At 39.2% G+C, this 21,472-nt stretch overlaps 1 long non-coding RNA gene across 1 annotated transcript in view; it reads left to right on the top strand.

Moving 5' to 3' along the window:
- The first annotated feature begins 416 nt into the window (after positions 1 to 416).
- The window catches only part of LOC131481868 (uncharacterized), a 36,365-nt gene continuing 15,309 nt past the window's right edge, over positions 417 to 21,472 (top strand). The window contains exons 1-2 of the long non-coding RNA XR_009246598.1: positions 417 to 576; positions 1,769 to 1,989. This is a non-coding gene — a long non-coding RNA (uncharacterized LOC131481868). The remainder of the gene's footprint in view (positions 577 to 1,768; positions 1,990 to 21,472) is intronic.

Genomic DNA, 21,472 nt, shown 5'->3' with positions numbered 1-21,472 from the left:
TCAGATTTTGATGCTTCAATTTATCTGTACATGTTGGGAACAATGTCCTGGTTTCCTTGAACCCAGTCCACTTTTCACCTCAACGGTAATATTTTTCTTTCCATTAAGTATCAACCATAGAGTGTTTGGGACAGTATATGGGCTCAATAACTGCTATTTAATATTTTGATCATTGAGTTTAACAGACATATTGATCAGCATATTGTATAATGATATAATTTTCTGTTCTGAATATGTATGCTGTCATATGCAGATTGGCAATGTTTTCGCTAGTAGTGGAACACTTACATGATGATGGTGCCATAAGATTATAGCAGAGTTGAAAAAAATTCTTGCTGAGTGACATCGTTATCACAGTGATACTGTAGCACAGTGTATTACATGTGTGTGCATTTTCAGTGTTAATCACCTGAACACACTGTTGAGTACAACCATCAGTTGAGTAAAAGTACAGCATATATGTATAGAATATGACACTTGATAGCAGTAATACATGGTTGTTAATTGGTTTATTTACTAACCATACTTCATCATCACTTTAGCTTGTTCTCCTACTTAAAAAGAAAGATATATATTGTATATATATATATATATGTATAATAGTCAATCATGTGATGTAGAGTCAAGCATCTCTCTTGTACCATTATAGCTTCATTGCATCAATGGATCATATTGAGTCAGGTTGACTTATATCATTCATTATTTGGGTGAGTGTATTCTGCAATGTTCATACAACGATGGAATCATATAAACAGATTTTTCAAAATGTGTTTGTACAACTAAGGGGCACGAGGCTGTAGTGTGCAATACATCCCTATGTGCATGAGTATATAATATATATTTATATATATATTATTATACACACATATGTATAGGAGTACAAAGAGAAAGATAGAAGCTCTTGAATAGAGTTTGTATGCTCTGAAATGTATGCATCCGTACAGTTATATATTTCATCTTTATATAGAATTGTGTCCAGATTCAACCCCAATTTTAGTCTTGGCTTGAAACCATGAACTCAAGTTTCAACTGCAGATACTAGTCAGTTCTGCCACCTCAGTTGCAAAGCTGAGCCTCTCAAATCTCAAGTGACGTCTGGTTTTAAGTCAGCACAGCTTTGTGAGCAGTCTTGCTGACATTTCCAGATTCAGTTCAAATTGTTATTCATGATTCTGTCCATAGCTATGCTTATGCCCTTCCACCAGTTCCAAGTGGAGCCCAGATATTTGGCCTCTCTCCTCATGCCCAACTTAGAATTAGAGGCTAAGTTCAAATCATTCACCTCCCATGAAAACATCTCTCACTTCATCCCATACTTCTTCCACTTTGTGCTTTTTGTGCTTGTAAAAAAATTACCATTCATCATACTGGGAGCTTAATTCTGCAGATTTTATTATCTTAGTTAATTAGTTGCTTAGTTAAAAGGGAGACTGGATAGATAGATAGATTGATAATTAATATTACATCTGCTGATTTGCTAGTCAAATACCTGTAACGTCCAAGACCAGGTTGAAGCTGGTATCTGAGAACTCAGTCTAGGTCTCCAACTTGAGAACCAGTGATCCAAATACTTGAACCATCATCTGCTGCCTCCTGTAAATGCAGTAACAGGAAGCTAGAGTTGGAAGCAGAACTGGAACTCAAACTCAGGCTACAACTTGACTGTAGGTATTCAGATATGGGATGAGGGTCCAAGAATGGTGTCCTACACACTGTGCCAAACACCCACTCCTATAATACTTTTGCACAGGTGAGAGGCATAACACAGTTCTTAAACAACTGATGCCAGATCAAATGAATGGGATCAAGGTGTGAGTAAATGGACAAAGACAGTAGGATTCAATGAAGTGCTTAAATGAGCATGTGTAAGAAGCCTTGTGCAGCTGCTGTTGACTAACAGCTGAGCCAGAAAACTCACTACGCACTTGAAACCTCCGTGGAATCAAAGATCTCAGACACAGTGAATTGTCCATTTTGCCAAGAACTGAGGTAAGATTTCACCTGCATTTAACCTTGTAAACCTCATGGCACCTCCCTAATTTCTATCGTTAGAACTATCTGTGCACCAAATTATAAGAAGAAGACTGAATCTTACAGAGTAATGAACAATGCCACCCATTATTAGTGATGTGTCAGGTCCCAAGTCTTAGCTTGTTTGACTGCAGAGTCTGCGCTTCTAATCCTGGATCAAGTTTATACACTTTCTGGACTGCAAGGTTGATAGCAACTCTGCTTTGCATTCACAAATTGGCTTCACTATGAACTCCATCATTGATCTTCTTAATTGCCCTCAAATCATCTTCATGAGGAGGTATTTAATCAAAGGAGATATGTCCTGCATGCATGTTCAGGGGCTGTACTGATTCATATCAACTTTGGGGATAAATCCATGTCAGTTGTCCTTTGTCAAATGGTCTTCCACTTTCTAATCTCCTGAATTTCACTTCTTATAAATAGGGATGTCTCTTTCTGAATGTTTTGATTTTATCCAATTTTATCCAAATGGACAATTTCTGTTATATTCTCTAAATTCAGATCTACACTCCTGAATGTAGACAAGATCCAAAGGTATGAATGTGATCCCAAGGTTTTTGGTAAAGGCCAAAGCAATTTAGTACTGTTTTGTATTCATATTAACTGTACTGCACCGCTCTAATTCTCAGCACTGATAAGAATACTATTTTAAACCTCCATGACAAAAGCGTGGTGAGAGAGAGAGAGACAGAGAGACAGAGAGACTATACCTGGAACAGATTATAAAAAGGCAAAATAAGAGAATGTTTGTTTTATCACAAACATGCCTAAATTGAAAAAACACGGCCACTTTAAGCCATGGTGAAGGCTTCAAGATTTTCTCTTTTCAGCACCTTCACTGGATGGGGGTAGGGTAAGCAGGAGTGAAAAGGAGTTTGCTTGGCAGGGGAAGCTGTTTTATTACTGACACTGTTTATAACTGCTAGTGCATAGTTTTGATAGGAACTAGACCTGCATTTATTAAGGTTGCCATTATTTTTTTAATACTCCACAAATAATACACCCTCTCCCCACCTTTTTTTGCCTCCATGGGAATGGCCCAATTTCAATAATTCTCTACCACATGCACTGCCCATGGAGTGCTAGAAGAGTTCAGGGCCTCAATAACATGCTCATTGACTATGTGAACAAACAAGTGAGTAACTTCTGTATGAAACATGAGAATGCACAGGGAAAGATATCTTAAGGGGCCCTATATGGGTGACAAGTTAAGAGGCATTCAGTTTTGACATGTTGTGTCATATATATATATATATATATATATATATATATATATACACTAATTCTAATAACCACTGAAAAATTCCACTAGAACTCTAAGTAAAATATCAAATTGTATTTTTCTAATCAATCACACCACTATTGAGTATACTTTATTTAGGATACCGGTATAACTGGAAACGTTGGCAAGGAGTAGAAGACTGGGAGGAGTTGCTGTAAGGAAAGATTAGTGGTGTATTTCTCTAAGTAGGAGAATTCAGAGAGTTTAGAGAGAATCCCAACACACAACTCCACTACCCCAAGGTGCTGTTTCGGATCAAAATTAATGAGTCATGATCAAGTTGGATGAAAGAGTAGCTAACTAATTTCAACAAAAAGTTTTTCACTGTAACTTCCAAGATGGAAAATACATCTGCTCTGAGAACACCAACACAATCCAAGAAGCTGTCAGCAGGGATTATCAGGAAGGCCTCTCCGGACTTGAGCCATTGCCCAGGAGTCCAAGGATGACCTTGAGCTCCCTGGTAAAACAATATCTATAAATAATTCAGTAAGCATTTTCACATGCAGCTGAGTAACATTCCTCATATTTGCTCATGAACTCACATTGTTTCTTACGCTGCTGCTTCAGTGATCTGTGTACTAACCTGAGTTGAGCCCTTACTTTCCTTTAAAACAAGAGCATTTGACTTGTGAAAGTCAGTATGAAGCCTATGCTGTGAAGGGTGAGAACAAAAATATGACTTATACCATCAAGCTAAGTGTTGGATTCCAAATTCATTTTGGAATCTATCTATCTATCTATCTATCTATCTATCATTTACTACTATACTTTTCACAAAAATTACTGCCTGTCAAAATGGAGCCATGTTTTCTAGATCACTCCCAGATATCTCTCACCTAACAGCGTGTTCTGAGTGTCTGGATTTGCTGTCCAAGATTATTTTTCAGAAATGCAATTGATTCTCTTCTGAATCATTAGCAAATCTCTAGATCTGCACACACACACACACACTCACACACAAACCACACACACACTCTCACACTCTCTCTCTCTCTCTCTCTCTCTCACACACACACACACGCACACACACACACGATAACCAGAGCTTCTAGTTTACTTCGGTTTTCCCTCTGACCATCCTACCCCCACAAATGGGTAACAATTGTATCCATGAGACTCCAAGCCTGCATCTGAACCTCTCCATCTAGAAAATTCAGGTTATTTTTTTGCAGAAAAACCAAGCCAGGATGCTGGAAGAAGCATAGGATTTGAGACATCCTAAGCATGAGAAGGATGGATTTTTTTTTTCCTCAGAAGGACTGTTGTGCTTAGACTTTAGGCCTTAGCAAATTTCCTTCTGCAATTAAACTCTATCTGACAAACAACAGTAACAAACAAAGAAACAAACCAGCCACTGCACCCATCCCTCCCCAGAATCTTAACACCTGTGGTTATTTTTTTTTAAATATCATTTAACATGTCTTGTTTCCTTAGCAGCTTTAATTGTACATTAGCTTTTCTGAATGAACTTTGTACGAAATGAAGGGATTTTATTTGCATGTTTTATTCCATGTTGCTTTCAACAAGAAAAAAACTGCCTGTTGGGGGAAGGGAAGACATACATAGCCTCTCAAACTGGGGTATTACTGCCATCTAGTGTGAAGGGCCGTCACCCAGAGGGGAGGGAGCACAGAACTCCAACCCAATCAGATTGGAAATCTCGGAGCTTAGAGGGAGGGGGGAAGAAGAAACACAACTGGGAGAAGCACTCAGCGCATTTGTGCATTCCCCATGTAATGAATTCTCCCACTATAGAAGAATTTGCATGTGATCCAGCAAGACAAAGCCTTCTGTTTCTTACTGCAGAAATAGCAACCGCAGGTCAATCCCAAAGCAAGTTCTTCATGAGAAGGCATGTCTCAGTCTTAAACGTTGTTAAGCAGCAGGAATGATTTATTCAATGGAGGGATACCCGTGTCCTCTGAAAGCAGTCCAGGCAGCCCCATATAAGGATGGTCTCTGTGCATCCAGTCTCTGTAAAGATGGTCATATCTGTGCACAGGCAGTTCCCATGGCACCTTAGCAGACTTTCAAGCTGGGGATTACATGTGATGAAAATAAGATTTGCCATTCATGCTCCTAACACATTTGTTGCTGACAGAAATTTTACATTGGTGAAGACTCACTGTACAGATTCTAAATATTAAAACTACTCACAAAACATGGGGCAAAGCATATGAAATTTGGATCAAATTCATTTGCTTGTCTTTGTTTTGCACAGCACAGGAATATACAGAAAAGGACAAAACGACGATGGCAACCATGTCCATCTCCAGCCCCGGTATCCCCTTTGCTCCGTCAGCTCTTTGCCTAGCTCTGGTGAAGCTTTGGGAAGGATTAAATGGGGCCCATGTGGCTGAAATCCAGCACAATTTCTTCCAGATATAAGCAAGCCATTCTTCACTTGTTTATTTCACTATCAGTCCCACTACACCTGCAAATGGACACATGAATCCCTGCATCCTGCAGGGGATTGAACCTCAGTTGCTGAGGATGTAGGAACCTGAGTTTTATTAGAAATCCACTACTCTAAAAGCTCAAAAGGCAGAAATCTGCAGGGATAATGAGAGCTAATTTACAGAATTGCAAGTGTACATTCTAAACCCAGAGGAAATTTAAGTCATTATCTATGTCAAAGTAACCTCAGATTGCAGGCTATTTCAGCTGGTTTCCAAAGTGACCTGTAGCTCAAGGTGCCTAGAATAAAAATATTCACTTCTGTTCTGCCCCAGGCCTGGACACATTGCAGGAGAAATCATTTTTTTTTCCAGTGGAACTCCTGGAGGAGAGAAAAAGAATCTATCTTGGAGGTAGCACTAGCGTCACCGATCAGACTGGCAGAGCTTCCAGCTTCTCAGGCAAGTCTGGATAGAAATGAAGAAACAGGGCCGTCAACTGTCATCTTTGTCAGCTTTTAGCAGCTGATTTCAGGAAATTTGCTGCTGTTGTCTCTGCCTTTAAACCAGGCAAGCAACAGAGATGGATTAATGTATATTTGATAACAAGGATAAAAATCAGGGATCAGATTTTCTCAGTCCTGAATATTATCTGTCAGAACATTATAAAGATTAAACCCCTTTTCATCTGGCAAAGAGAGAGAGAAAAAATGTAGAACTGTGAGTCTTGGGCTCAGGCATTCTGAGGAGTTGTCCTTTGTTTAAATTCAACTTGCCTTACAGCCACAGATAAAGGTATATGTGTTGATTTATCATTAAACATGGATCAGAAATAAAATAACAATTTTCATCCTAGTTACTGCAGGATGAGAGTCGACCCTGAAATTCAGAACGGAGCTCACCTGCGGACATTTTACCACTTTGTCTCCAGCACCAAAGCCCACACTCCCACATTGCTTGGCCTCATTTTTCCTGGTGCTCTGCGTTTGTCTGTTTGCCTTCAACATGAATAATGCTACAACCTGGAGGAAAGGCAACCCACTGGCAAGACCCTCACCCAGCTTTTCTAGGATTAATTATGGATTCAATCGCTAAATAACAAACTTATATATCAACTCTGTTAAAAGCTAATTCAATGGCAATAACTTATAGAAAGCCAGCAAATAGCTTATGAAGGAAAAGTGAGGAAAAAACTCATTTAAAAAAGGGAAAACAATGCATGAGATGAAGCCCAGAATATGATTTAAAAGAGGTCAGCTTAGAGCCCTTTCTACAAGCTCATATATTTTTGTGAGGTTTACCCATGTAACCAAACAGTGCTGATGCATGTGTAATTGATGAGACTTTCAAATGTTAGTTGAAGAATTAGGTAATGTCACTAAGGTGATTCTGTTTCTGCTTTCAAAGGTCTTACTCAAGAACTCCATTGTGGGTGTTCAGTGGTCCAATGCATGAAATCCTTGGACATGGAGGCCATCTCAGATGGATTCACAAACAAGTAAAGAAAAGACATTAGTTTATGGAGTCTGTGTTATTAACTTGATTGGGTATCTGGTGAACACAGTGTGGGGTAGAATCAAGCCAGCCACCTGGGAAAAGTCAGGCCAGGAGACTGAGACGATGCCAGCAATGACCACAGAAGGGAAGTTGCATAATAAACACAATGCTGTATATGGAAGTGTGATGACCAGAGGCACATGCCCAAAGTTGACATTGCCTCAGCTTTTATGCTTCTGAAAACATTTATTTATTTTTATTGGAAAGGCAGATGCAGAGAGAGAAGGAGAAACAGAGAGAAGGAGCTTACAACATCCCTTGGGTTGGTCCCCAAGTGGCTGCAGTGATTGGAACTGAGCCAATCTGAATCCAATAGCAAGGAGCTTCTTCCTAGTTTCCCATGTTGATGCAGGGTTCCAAGGTCTTGGGCCATCATCTACTGCTTTCTCAGGTCATAACAAGGGAGTTGCATGAGAAGTGGAGCAGCCGGAGCAAGAACTAGCACACATACGGGGTCTAGGCAGATGCAAGGTGAGGCTTTTGACATTAGGGTATCATGTATGGCCCAATTCCCTCAGCTTTAATATCAGTTTTGCAGAAAATGGAAAACCTTTAACCTTAAATTATTTTCCACTGGGAACTCTTCCCAGATTTGCTCTTCAGTAAAGATTTAGACACAAAATGAAACCAAGAGGAAAAAAGAGGTGGAATGGGTAACAAGATCTTTCTGACAAACGTTTTCCCCTTTACCTCACTGGCATTTGGCAACACTTAGTAAATGCCAAGCTTCTAAATTAAATATTGGGGGATTCAGTGAGATTCAGATGGTTTTTATTTCATTTGACTTCTGTCTCTGTCCTAGTATTAACACAAATGAATACAAATAAGGAAATGAGAAAGGCTGGAAAAGTAACACCATGCTGTTTTCTGTCCCGCACACTGATTCCCTGGGATTAGTTGATTTCCCAGGTCTGGAATGCTACAAGGGATTCCTGGGGTGAGACCCCAGCACAGCACATCAGGCTCTCAGAATGCCATACACTGACCTTGTGCTCATGGATCATTTCTTTTTTTCTGAACTTCAGTTACTTTATCAGTGCAAGTGTGAGTTTGAAACCCCACTCTGTTTATCTTAAATTGTTTTTGTGAGATCCAGGTGGAGTTCTGTAATGGAAAATGTGTGGCAATAGCAGTGTGATAGTGATAACAGGCTGCTGGGTCACTGTACTTCAGAACCACATTAAAAATTCCGCCAGTTTCCGTTTTCAAGGAGCAGTGAATTTCTATCTTTTTTGTGTCGATGGTATCAAAACTGTTGTCAGTATTGAGCTCTGTTTGCATCAACAAACCTTACAATGTAAAAATAGAAAAAGCAGTCTTGACACATTGGTGTTCAGTGCTATTCAATATTGGATCCATAGCTTTTGGTAAATACAAGGAAGCTACATATTTGACCCAAAACAAAGAAACACTCATGTATTTTAAATAATCAAAACACTAGTTACCTGTTCCAATTCAGCCAAGGGCTAATAAATTTGCAGATTTGGAGAAAAGAAACATGAAATTTGTGATTCAAATTAAGCAAATTACACAAAACCAAATTTTTTTTAAGTTAACCAAAAATGCTTGGGGTGGGCCAAGAGAAGGAAAGAGACATATTACATTGAACAGAAAGGTCTCCTTCAGCCTCCCCTGATTCTCCACATCTCCCTTATTAACTCACATTATTTATTAAATGCCTGGTACCTTCATATTTGTTAGGATTCAGAGCATAAATTCTCTTAAATGATCAATCTGACAGCAATTATCTGAGAATCCACTGTTAACAAAGCACCATAAAAAGAACCATTTAGAAAGAAGAATTGGAGGATGGTATTGTGGCACAGTGTGTAAAGCCACTGCGTACAATGCCCCGATCCTATATGGGTAACAGTTCATGTCCTGGCCATTCTATTTCAGACCCAGCCCCTTACTAATACATCAGCTGAAAGCAGCAGAGGATGGTCCAAGTGTTTGGGCCCCTGGACGTCATGTGAGAAATCTGGATGAGGCTTCCAGCAGTCGAGACCATTTAGGAGATAAGTAAGTGGATGGGAGGTTGGTCTTTCTCTGTATCTCTTCTCTCCCTGGATTTTTTACTTTAAAATAAATAAACACATCTCTTAACAAAAAGAAGAGTTAAGATTCTGTAGAAGCAAGATATAAACTCAAAAATTACATTTTTACGCTGATTGTAATATGGATAGCATTTTCATATAATATTTGATGAGAGAAATTGTCACTATTTAGGGATATTTGTAGGAAAATAATCATGTTTTACTGGTCATTCTGAAGCTAGATCTTATAGATTTAAATGTCAGAATAATTGAAATTTTTATATTTTTAGTTTAACTATTCTTTTTAAAAATAATTTTTCATGATACATTTCCCTGAGCTCAGGGATTTCCTCTTTCACCCTCCCCACTACATTCCCACCCAATTCAACATACACACACCATTTTCCCCTGTATTATGACAACAGTACAATCCAACAGCTGTCTGAAATTATTAAGAACATAGCACGAAGGACCCGTGGAAACAGGGCAATGCGAAGTGGTGAAGAAAAATGGGAAAACATTTTTTGTTTTGTTTTGTTTCTCAGAACATAAATTGGGGGAACTGACTGCAGGTCAATTTTCAGTTATCTAATACAGCTTGAATTTATACTTTCAGCCAAAATTATTGAAAGCTGTTTGTACAAATCCACTCATTTCCTAGTGTCCATATGGGAGGAGGCTGGTGGTTGCCAATCACAGTTTTAAGTGAGAAGTCATGAGAACTTACATCTACACAATGGCAGGGAAGGAGAGATACAACAGAACTGTGATAGGCAGAGCTAGCATGGATTGCATGAAAGTGACAAAGGAACTGAAAGATCACACACATTCCATCTTGTGAACAAGTCTCAGGAAGAAACAAGGAAAGGGTAGAACGAGGCAAGCGCTGCCGTTGCAAAGAGGGCGACGGTGTAAGTCAAAGTTCCTACTTTTGACTCCCCTATTTCCAGCAGCAAATATCATGTTAATTTGAAATGCATATAAGGTTAGATCCTTGGTGAACACTCCACACTCCAATGCGTATCTTCCCAAGGTGTCCCCATCTCTCTCTTAGCCACTTCCCCATACTAAAGCAATCAAGTTGAAGACTTAGTGTGCTGTCCTTCCGTATCTGACAGATTCAACCTATCCTCAAACACTTCAGTTGGCTCTGCAGTTGGCAGTGTGATTGATTCCTTTTGTCCGACTCCATGCTGCCATCTGGGTGCAGGTCCAGGCCAACCTTGCGCTTCATCGGTGTAGCAGAAGCATTTGCCAACCTTGCTTTCCCACTTCTCTAGAAGTCAGTTTATCCACAACAACAAAGAGCAGTCTCAATCAAGCGAATCGGATTACTCACTTCTTTTTAAAATTCTCCTAGAGGAACTTTCAAATCCTAGAAACTTGTTCAAAGGCTTCAAGCCTTCAGGTGCTGTCTCTGTCTTCTATTCTATAGTTGTCACTCTCCAATGGTTCACTGAGACACAGCCACACTGGCCTTTCAATGCCAGGCTCTGCCTGGCCGATAAGTTGGTATTTTTAGGGGACTTTATAAAGTTTGATCTCACCTGTAATTCCTAATCTCAATTCAAATGACATTTTCTCTCCATCTCAAGTGTTTCATTCACCCCATTTCCATATAATTTTCATAACATTGGCTAATTTTATTATTTGAGAAGTGTCTTGCACAGGAAGGTCTCTTGGTGATGTGCACACCTACCACTTGACCCTGTAACCTCTCCCCACCTACCTTCTCATCATGCCAGACATTAAATTGTATGAGAGAAAGTGCCTTTGCTACCCTGTTCTTCATTTTGATCCTCACAAGGGGTTTCATCAATGAAAAAAAGAACATCATGAAATACAGTGATCCACACACAGTTCTTGGAGCACAGATGTCATAAAGGGAGACTTGAGCATAAACCTGAACCAAGGGGAGGGATTCCATGGAGGAAACCACAGATTCACAATTAAGAGGATTCTTTGATGGAATGAAGCCTCATTGCATCTCATTTAAACACATGAGGAAGTTGTCAAGAGTGGGGATTTCTCCTAAGAGCACAGGGTTCAGTTCTTCCTGCTGTACATCCCCTTAAGGTCTATAATACAAGATCTTAATTGATTTTCTTGCACTTGAGACAAAACTTAGCCAAAAGAAGCTTGTATGTATCTTTAGACATCACTAACATGAACCCCTGAATTATCAATTTCCGGTTAAGGGCAATCACAGTAACAAAAAAAGCTGTCTTAATAACATCTTTAAGACAATCACATAGTTATAAAAGAACTGGGGTGAAGGCAAAACTCCTGAGCTTACTTGAAATATAAAGGTTAGAAGTGTGAGATTAATAACCGAATCCACATATTTAAAAATGTGTTTATTTTATTGGAAAGCCAAATTTACAGAGAGAAGAAGAGACAGAAAGATTTTCCATTCCCCGATTCACTCCCCAAGTAGCCGCACCAGCCAGAGCTGAGCCAATCTGAAGCCAGGAGCCAGTAGCCTCCTCTGGGTCTCTCACCTAGGTGCAGGGTCCTAAGACCTTGGGCTGTACTTAACTGTTTTCCCAGGCCACAAAGCAGGGAGCTGGATGGGAAGTAGGGTCGCTGGCACATGAGCCATTTTAGCCTCTATACAACCCGTTTTACAAGCAGAGACAAAAGTCCACGAGGGTGGTTATAACCCTTTCTTCTGATTATTCAAAAAAGCCTGCACCCATTCTGAATGCCTTAGTGAAGAAGACCAAAGCCTCACTCCTGTCGGCACCTGTTCCTTCTCTGTGGAAGTAGGCTCCAAAATGTGATCTGAATTGTAGGAATCATTTCTGTAGAGGCCTCCTAAATGAATTGTGTATTTCTTAAATTCAGCAAACCCAAGGGAATTGCTTAACAGTTTATGAAGTCCTTTTGTTGACACACTGAGTCACATGTTCTTAGCAGAGCTGATCAGAATCTACCCCTCTGCACAGGCAGCAAACAGGGGAAGTGATGTACCCATCATTCCATACGTGAACTTCAGGCATGACACCCTATACTTCATTTTTCCATCTCAGTCCAGTTTTTGAGGGTTGTTAGTACAATGACTACTCTTTGTTCTCAGCAGTTGCGATTGTACATTTGATACACACTGCACTGAAAAACATCCTTCACACATTTTCTTTGTCACCTGCACAGAATCTTTGGAGATCAAGGCTTTCTGAGCCTGGGGAAATGTCTCATTCCCTCCAAGGCAGCACTTCAAAGACAAACCCGCCCCCTTCACAAATAATCAAAGAAATCCGAATATAAGCAGAACATACAATACAGATGTGAGGTGCTGCTACGTACATCAGTCCATGTCTGCCTTCTGATCACCACATCCCTTGCACTGGTAGCTGCCACACTGGCTTCCCTCAAGGTTGAATAAAGCAGAAATACAGAATGTGACGTAGTGGGGAATCCAATTTGTTACCTTTCAGTTGCCTTGTAGAAAAGAAGTTGCCAACCTTCACCCTTCATTCCCTCATCTTTTCTATTCCTATTCTACTCAAAAATGACTTATCATATAGATCCTTGCTGCCGCTTAATGCTGACATGTTTGTCTCCTAGAATCTGATTGAAAACTGAATCTATTCCTCCTCCCCTGATCCTCTCCCCCCAGAAAAGAAGCAGTTCTGACATATTTTGGCATTTCTGAACAACTCAGGCTCTTCCTGCCAAATCCCAGTTGCTCTCTAAACCCTTTGAATCCGCTAGAATGCAAACTAATCTACTGAGAGAAAGGTGCCAGGGCTGGTCCAGTAGCTGGCACTAGGAATATCAGAGTAGAGAAATGATAAATACACCTGCCAAAGAAAAAAGCGAGCCCCAGCCAGCATAGCCGCACAATGAGGCTATTTAATGTACAGAGACAGGCGAGACACACTGCAGTACCCTCGAGTACAAACTGCATGCGGGTGATGTGTTCAGAAAGAGAAATGACAGCCGTTAATACTGTGCACATTGTGGCGATAAGGAACACAAACCCTCCTGCGAGTCTCCAGACCCTGTTCAGTTCTCCTCTGCTTGTTCCGGGGTTAGAAGAATCACCTGTGCCTGGTAATCAGTACCTAAGTGCTACAGAGAGAGGCAAATGGCTGCCACCTACATGGAAGCCGTGGCTCATCCAGAAAAAATAGAGTGACCTTGGGAAACACATTAATTTGCTCATATATATATATATATATATGGCATAAATATATGATACATGCAAATCATATTATATAAATATAGAAAAATATATGTCTAAAAAATACACATTTTATGTATGTCTGTGTTCTCAGCTTCTCTCTGGTCAGGAATAGTATTCCAGGGAAAACATGCAGTTCAATAGTTAGAACGTGATGAGATTAGCCAGTTAAATCTTCACCAGTAGGCACTCAACAGCCCATGAGATATTTATTTAAAATGTCAAGTAAATCCTCTTATTTTTGTATCATAGTGTCAAATAGCAGTAAAACAAACATGTTAAGATCCTTAATCTACTGCTATGTTTCACTGTAAAATTTACCTTTGTTAAAATTTGCTTCTGTTCAGATTTGTTGAGACCACACGTAAAAGAATCCTAATATTACTTTTGCTGGTATTTTTTAATTACTGTATAATATTTTGGGAATGCAAATTTTATTTGAATGTCAACTACAGTTAAGCATGTGCCGTTTGTTTTTCTTACTCAGGTTTTGTAATTTGATGGAATGTTGTTATCACAATCTAAGAAATGTTTGCTTTATTTAAAAAAAAATAGTTGGAACTGGAATGTTATAAACACTTCCTCTACCAACTTGCTTTCTAAGTCATTCAGATCAAGTCTAATGCCTTTACATAACTGAGAAATGGAAACACACTTCACATGCATGTGTGTATGTGCATAGATGCACACAATGCTACAAAGCTTTTACCCTTCCAGTGAAAGACATTATATATGGAGGGTAGGGTCTTGAGAAAAGCCAAGGGAAAATTGCTGGGTAAGCAAAATGAGTAAAACTATGACCTACAGGATGCAGTTTCTTGCTTACATAGCATTCCATTTATTATGTATCATCTTCTTTCCTATAATCCTGAAAAGATGAAGTGTGTTACATTCAGGATTCTTCAATCCAAAGATCATGAGAGGCCCCAAGAACTCCTTGTCCGGGATTCTTTCAAGTTATTAATTAAAAAAATGTCTCACAGAGGTGGGTCTTTACTGAGGTAACAATGTGTATTACAGAAAATCAAAACAGACATTCGCAGTATTAAATCTTATGTCTCCATTTCTAAATAAATGACTTCTTATTGCCATAAATGTGTTACAATTCACCTAAATGATTCTTATTTTCATATATCCTGCTGAATGTATGCACTTTCACTGAAGCATTTCTAATGATTGAATTTTTTTCTTAAGAAGTACAGAATAACCCAGGATGAAACAAAGTAACATCTTATCATAGCCAATACTTCCTTTTAACAGCATGTGAATTTAAGTATAAAATTATTTATCTGGAAGCCTACACTGTGGCACAATGTGTTAAGCCTCCATTGCTTGTGACACCAGCATTCCATGATATAATATCAGTTGAGGCCCCGACTGGAATCCATCATGCTAAGAGAAATGAACCGATCCCAAAAGATTAAATACCACATGTTTGCCTTAATCTGAGATGAAAAGATGACAACTTGGAAGATAGTACCTGTATATTGTAATATTAGTGCAATCTCTAACAACCTGTATCCAATGCAATAAGATAATGCAATATAATCTATAAACCAACAATTAATGTCAGAATACTTAAGATCTACATCGAAAAACTGTGAAACCTACTATACTCTCAATATGCTATGTTAACCTGTAATGGGGAGGGAGTGCAGAGAAATATTTCAGGACCATAAAAAGAGTGAGAGAAAAAAAAAAGTACAATATAGCCTATCAAGGTCAAATTTGGTAATTCATAGACAACAGACTCAAAGCGGCACTAAACAACAATAAAACTACTATACCAATGCATGAGGGGGGAATCGGGTGCGATCCTGACAACCTCTTAACAGGAGGTCATGTGCGTGGAGCAGGGGGGGCACTCCAGAATGGAGCAGGTGGTAAGAAGGAAGCTTGGATCCCAACCATGAAGACTCTCAGACCTTCACCACAAACTATTAATACGGGCAAAAAGGACTATATCCCAACTGCCAAGGAGGCCACAGGGAATTGGATGCCCTCGGAGGCTGAGTACTCTGAGGTCACCCACCCCCAACCGGAGCTTCCGCAGGGGATGGAAGAAGTCCAAACACTACCGCGCAGAAACCAACCTCATCGGAAAGACAACCAGAAGCCCTGAGTGGTCCGCAGACACAGAAGAACAATAAATGTCGTTCGGGACCAGGGAGGAGAGCTTTCTCTGGTCTGAGAGCCTGGCTCCACCTCTGGACCCCCGCCCTCCCTCGCAATGACCATCGGGATCGCTCCGAAAACCCCTCACAGCAAACAATCATACAAACTAAAAAAAAAAACCTAAAATAAATAGACAAACAACAAAAAGTAGAGCTTGAAATCTGACAGGAAAGAGCTGGCGTGGATTGGCTCATGCCTCGCTGGGTGGGACACGAAGATTAGTTATTCCTCACCATGGTGTTGAGGATTTTCCTGCACACCCCCCCCCAAAAAAAATGTTCTGCACCTTAAATGTTGACAAATATCTTGTTAGAGTTACAAGCCAGTCTAGATTATCCTAAAATCTGCCAAGATCAACAAAATTATACTTCAACACAACAAATGGCTAAATACTAAAATGAAATAGATATGAGACAGCTGAATGGTACCCTATAGCCATTTTAAGGTATATAGCAGCCGGTCCTGTATATAAACTAAAATTGAAATGTCAATGAGCTAATCATAGGATGTGATTAAGAACTTGCTTTTTTTTTTTTTTTTTTTTTTTTGTAGCACACTGGTTACTCACAACCATGTCAATTCCATAATGTTGCAAATTGCTGTTGATGTTATATTGGAACTCTTAATTGACTGTGATGATATTCTACCAGCTCTAACTTCGGACCAGAAATGGTCTCCCCAAGAAACTGTTCAACCCATCTGGACAATAAGTAGCTGGACTCTATGCTTGGTATATGTTTGCAAGGAAAGAATCTTGATTGAATTTGAACTGTAATACTGTATCAAGGTGGAGGAATCCACCAGGGGGAGGGGTGTGGGGATGGGTGAGGGGATTCCCAGAGCCTATGAAACTGTCACATAATGCAAAATAATTAATAAAAAAAATATCAGTCGAGGCCCATGTGCTCCAAACCCCATCAAGCTTATTGCTGATGTGCCTGAAACAGGCAATGAATCATGGTCCTGATAATTGGGAGACCTTAATGTTGTTACCAGTTCCTGGCTTCAGCTTGCCCATATTTAAAATAAAACAAATCATCTTCATGTGAGATAGAACAGTTTATGAAGCAAAAGCAACAACAATCTATAAACACTGTTTGAAATTGTTAAAGCTTTGATTTCACAGCACCTACTGCAATATGTACAAATTACTCATATATGGTTTTGGTTGGAGTACATTTGAATTTGTAAAACATGGATTTGCGAAAACAGATTCCTGTGAAATAGTCAATTCAACTCAGCTTGGTCTCTGAGAAAATGCATTATCATTACTGATATAATAAAGAAAGCAAAGATAACCATCTTATGAAATTCATAATTTGACAAGATCCAGAACATAATAACATCACTTGTTACAGGAACTAACCAAGCATTTGAAGACCATTTCCCATATCCAAATAATACGACACTTGTAGCCATCATTGCCTGATTCCTCACCTGGGGTTATTCATTTTTCATTGACTTTCACACTTCAATTTAGAAAAATAAGTTAAATGTACAAGAGGCCACTTTAAAGCTTTTATTTAGAACACATTCAGATGTATTGCTCTCCAGGGCGGCTCTCACTTGTAGGTATGTAATCATTTCTCAGATAATGCTGTTATTAACTAACATGACCTTGAAACAGGTTGCTAAAAATCTAAGGAGATTTGAGAAAAAGCAACAACAGGAGATGATGCCTTTGGTTTAACACTAAATATTGGGGATGGAGGGCACAACTTGCATAAAGGATGATTATAGCATGCTAAACCCAAGGTGTGGAAAAATGATTGAAAATGCATTAGAACTGCCTCAGTTGAGTGTGTGTGTGAAGCTGTAGTATTGTGCTTTTCTATATTTTGTTTCTCAATATCATCACTTTTCATTATTCAGTGTCTATACTTTCATATATTTAATCCCTTTTTTGAAAAGCATGATCATATAGTATTTGTCACTGATATTAGTATATGTTAACTTTTTAGCACATATTAAATTATTTACTATGTTTGCGTTTTTCTAGTTTCTGTGTGATTTTACTTTCAAATTGAAGAGGAACCAACTGGCAAAATAAAAATGTCTAAATTTGCTGTTGAAATCAAAAGGTGAGGTGTAAAAGAACATTGACATCTCTGTAACCTAGAATCACCCAGCAGCAAGACCAACTGTCCGCTTTGTCACAGAAACATTTAAAGAATAAATGAGCAGTCACAGTAGTACTATGGAAAGCCAGTTATGTGTTTTTAAATCTATAGTGTATAACGTTGATTTAATATGAAAATCTATCCAATTAGCCATTTCCATAAAATGGCAAATTAACTAATCTCTTATTGTGGAATGAGCCATTTTCACAACTTAATAACACACAAATCCATTATAGCAAATAAGGTTAATATGAATAACGCCACAAAAAGCTAAAAAAAAAAAAATGAGACTGCAATACTGTGCTAATGAGTCCTGCTTAAAACTGGGTCACATTGGCTCTGCTATACCATTACTCTGAAACGGTTTCTATAAAGAAATGTGGCATAATAACATCAGAAATGTAGATGTAAATCCTAACTTGTGAATTTATTTAAGTCTTACAATCTATGTGAATGTTGAGATTGCAATATCTTTTCTTCTGACAATATAAAGAGATGCTCAGAGCCCATAGACTAAAAGGTGGGGTACAGGACAGATCACTGTGTCTTCTATGTTCTGGGGACGAAACAAGCTGGAGTTAGTTAAGCAGGAGCCTCCAATACATAATTTTACGATGTTATCAAAGAGGCAAAATAGAGGTGGCGAATTTTAATTAACACGGTATTCTCCAGGATCATCCATGGTGTTGCAATCGCCAACTACTTACTTTAGCTAAGGTTGAGAAGTAATGTATAGACTACATATTCCAAAATGTCTATCTATTCATCCACCAATGGACATTTGGGTTGTTTTCATCTCTTGACGATTAGCAGTTTTGCAAAAATTATGTGTGTGTTGATATCTCTAAAATGTACTGAGTTCCTTACCATTGTATATATGCCCAAACATGGGATTATATGCTAGTTTTTGCAATTTTTGTTATTTACATGGCATATTTGCAAATTTTTTAGGTACTTATGCAGTGTTTTCTGTAATGTATGTACTACTTTACATTCAAATTAGCACTGCACAAAGGTTCTCTTTTCTCTGAACATGTGCCATCACAATGATAGCCATCCTGGGCCCAACACAGTGGCCTAGCGGCAAAAGTCTTCACCTTGAATGCGCCAGGGTCTGGGCAGCCCTGCTTCCAATCCATCTCCCTCCTTGTGGCCTCGGGAAGTAGTAGAGGATGGTTCAATGTCTTGGGACCCTGCACCCACGTGGGAGACCTGGAAGAGGCTCTGAGCTCCTGACTTCAGATGGGCTCAGCTCTGGGTGTTATCACTTGGGGAGTGAATTGTTTGCATTTTTGCTATGTAAATGTATGCATTCCTTACATGTTTTGAATGTCAACCATTTATCACGTGTTTCATGGTTTGCAAATGGTTGGTACCGGTTATTACACTGCCTTTTCATTTTGTCATTTGCTCCCTGGCAGCACAGCACTTTAGTTTAATATATTCCCATTTCTTTATGTTTGATTTTGTGAATTTGGTTTTGGAGTAAATTTATTTTTAATACATTATTGTCACGGACATTTTCTTTATGGTTTCTTTTAAGAGTTTTAGATTTTCAGGTCTTATATGTAGGTCTTTGGTTCACTGTAAATTTATTTCGGTTTGTGTTGTAAAACAAAGGTACAGTACCTGTCCAGATTTCCCAGCATCAGTCATTCAAAAGACCATCATTTTTTTTCATTGTGTTTTCTTGATGAACCAACCAAAAATTAATTGATTGAATATGCTTAGATTTTTTTCTGGGTTCTTTGTTGCATCTCATTGGTATGGCAACACTGTACAATTTTAGGATTTCTATAATTTTGCAATATTATTTAAAATCAGTGCTATACTTCTCGTATTTTTTCAAGACTATTTTGAATACTTGGAGTCATCTGTTCAAGTATTTATATTAAAATGCTTTTAGAATGTTGATAGAGGTGATGTTAAATCAACCTCATTTTGGATGTTGTGGATATTTTGTCAAGATTGATTCTTCTAATCCTCTAGCATGGGAACCTTTTTTACTTATTTGTGTCTACTTCTAATCAACATTCTATAGTTACAATGTACATGTTTTTAAATATCATGCTTAAATTTAATTCTCTGATTTTTATTTTGTATGATGTCTTCTTTTTAAAATTGTGATTTGTTTATTCAAAAGGCTGAGTGGGGCCAGTACCATGGCATAGTAAACTAAGGCTCTGCCTGCAGTGCCAGCATCTTTTATGGGCTCTGGTTTGAGTCCCACCAATTTCATTTTCAATTCAGCTCCCTCCTAATGGCATAGGAATGTAGCAGAAGATGGTCCAAATCCTTGGGCTCTTGGACTCACACAGGAAACCTGGAAGCTCTGGGCTTCTGGCTCATAGCTGCACAGTGGCCCAGGCTGGGATACGGCAAACAGTTGGAAAGTAAACAAATGACTGAAAGTGTGTGTGTGTGTGTGTGTGTGTGTGTGTGTGTGTGTGTGTTACTCTCCCTTTCAAATAGAAATCAATAAATCTTTTTATTAATGAGGCAAAATGACAGAGAGAAGGATCAGAGAAAAAAGAGAGAGAGAGAGAGATTTTACATTCACTTATACCTACTGCTTCCCTACCCTGTTTGCAAGAACACCCATGACTAGGCCAGGCTGAAGAGAGAATCCAAGAATTTCATCCTGGTCTCCCAAATGGGTGCCATGCCCCAAGTACCTGAGTTATCTTCCACTGTCTTCCTAGGCACACTGACAGGGAGCTGGATAAGACGCTGAGCTGCCCGGACTCAAAACCTGACACAGTTTGTAGCAGGATGCTAATTTCACAAAATAACTTAACGTGCTGCACTGCAACTCCAACCCCTTCGAGGAAAAATCCTTCCTTTCTCCCAGTTAATGTCGGTGTCAGTTGTGTTTTCCCTACCTGCAGCATTCGTCGTATTCAAGAAAATTCTTCCATGTCTATTTGAAGGTGGTATTTTAAAAATCAGGAGACATTATAGAATATTTTTAAATGTATTTTCTGCGTCTGAGAAAACCGTGGTTTTGATATTTCATTATTAGTAGCTTACCAACAGACTTATATAAGTATCTCAGCTTTTTTTAATGGTTTATATTAAGGGAAAATGTTGTATAAATTTCATATGTGCAGTTTTTATTTTAAAGATTTATTTTATTTTTATTGCAAAGTCACATACAGAGAGAGGAGGAGAGACAGAGAGGAAATTCTTCCATCAGATGATTCACTCCCCAAGTGACCGCAACAGCTGGTGTTGTGCCAGTTTGAAGCCAGGAGCCAGGAACCTCCTCCAGGTCTCCCACAAGGATGCAGGGTCCCAAGGCTTTGAGCTGTCCTCAACTGCTTTTCCAGGCCACAAGCAGTGAGCTGGATGGGAAGTGGAGCTGCTGAAATTAGAACCGGCGGCCATATGGGATCCCAGCTTGTTCAAGGTGAGGACTTAAGCCGCGAGGTCACAGCACCGGGCCCTCATATGTAGTTTTAAGAACATAATTCCTGGGCCCAGCGGTGTGGCTTAGCGGCTAAAGTCCTTGCCTTGAATGTGCCGAATTCCCATATGGTTGCCAGTTCTAATCCCAGCAGCTCCACTTCCCATCCAACTCCCTGCTTGTGGCAGTCAAGGATGGCCCAAAGCCTTGGGACCCTGTGCCCACGTGGGAGACCCGGAATAGGTTCCTGGATCTTGGATTCGGATCGGTGCAGCAC

The sequence above is a fragment of the Ochotona princeps genome, chromosome 1 (assembly GCF_030435755.1).
Source record: "Ochotona princeps isolate mOchPri1 chromosome 1, mOchPri1.hap1, whole genome shotgun sequence".
Taxonomy (NCBI): Eukaryota; Metazoa; Chordata; class Mammalia; order Lagomorpha; family Ochotonidae; genus Ochotona; species Ochotona princeps.
Note: the sequence above shows the minus strand (reverse complement) of the source record. Positions and strands in the feature narration are given on the sequence as shown.